Source organism: Cynara cardunculus, unplaced genomic scaffold, assembly GCF_001531365.2.
Source record: "Cynara cardunculus var. scolymus isolate 2C unplaced genomic scaffold, CcrdV1 Un_Scaffold_1291, whole genome shotgun sequence".
Classification (NCBI taxonomy): domain Eukaryota; kingdom Viridiplantae; phylum Streptophyta; class Magnoliopsida; order Asterales; family Asteraceae; genus Cynara; species Cynara cardunculus.
Window position 1 is genome coordinate 1 of NW_020200725.1, and position 1,227 is coordinate 1,227.

Here is a 1,227-nt window from a genome sequence, read left to right on the forward strand (position 1 = left end):
ACGCTAGATATTGTCCGTCGTGAACTCTGGAGGATTTCTTAGCCCTTGTGTTTATCAAGCCTGATTCCGTCCTTCATATAGAGCTTAACAGAGGTTCTGCACGTGCTATGCGGTCAATCTGAACCAGACTCTGTGTTTCATGCAGAGCTGCACAGAGGTTCTGCATTTAAGTCTTGAGAAAGAGCTTTGTCTCTTCACGTAATGTGTCGAGGCTCTGTCTCTTACTCCGAAAATGGCCTTCAGACTTGTAACTCTGAATAGTTTCCGTCTTAATCTCTGGAAACTTTCTTTACGCTTGTGTCCTTGAAGCCTGATTCCGTTCTTCATACAGAACTTAACAAAAATTCTACAGGTGCTACGGGGTCATTTTGACCCTGCTTCCGTCCTTCATACAGAGCTTCATAAAAGCTCTGTACTTGTCTTGAGTAAGAGTTCTATCTCTGCATGTACTACCCAGAGCCTCTGATTCCCTTTGCTTGTCTCATACAGAGGTGTACAAAGGCTCTACATGTACTACGCAGCGCTGCATATTGGATCTACATTGTTCGTCTTCATTTAGAAGTTTTTCTGATCATCGAAGCACATGCCGTCCTTTGTATATGTAACATTTAATTCTCGAGTAAGAGCATCTTTATATCAAAAATTTATCGGACTTGTACTTTTGTTTAAGTTTATAAATTACCTCTGATTATTAATTTTTTATAAAATACATATCAGTTTCGTTTAATTTTTGTCATTAATTACACGGGTCCAAACCTAGTGTGTATATATATATATATATTATTCAAAAATAAAAAAAACTTTCGATTTCTCAAAACCATATAAAACTATATTATAACATTAAATGGACCAAAAAAACAACATTAAAATCGAATTGTATCTCAGTGTATTATATGAATACCTTTCTAGTTACTACTAAAATAGATGATGATAAAAAGAGGGTTTTGTTTTTAAATAGATATGGTCAATATGAGATCTCTTTGGTATGCGTATACGTGCGTCTTGGAGAATCTATATATCTCTATAAAGCAGAATCATGATATGCTGACGTGGCATCTCCTCAACGTAGAGATCATATTTTCCTCTTTTTTCCACATTTTGATTTTTTTTCTCAATAATTTTGCAAATTAATGTTCACATTTAACTCAAAAACCCTTCCCCTTCTCTTGGTACGTTTCAACTCTATTTATACGTACATTTAACTCAAAAAACCCTTCCCCTCTATAT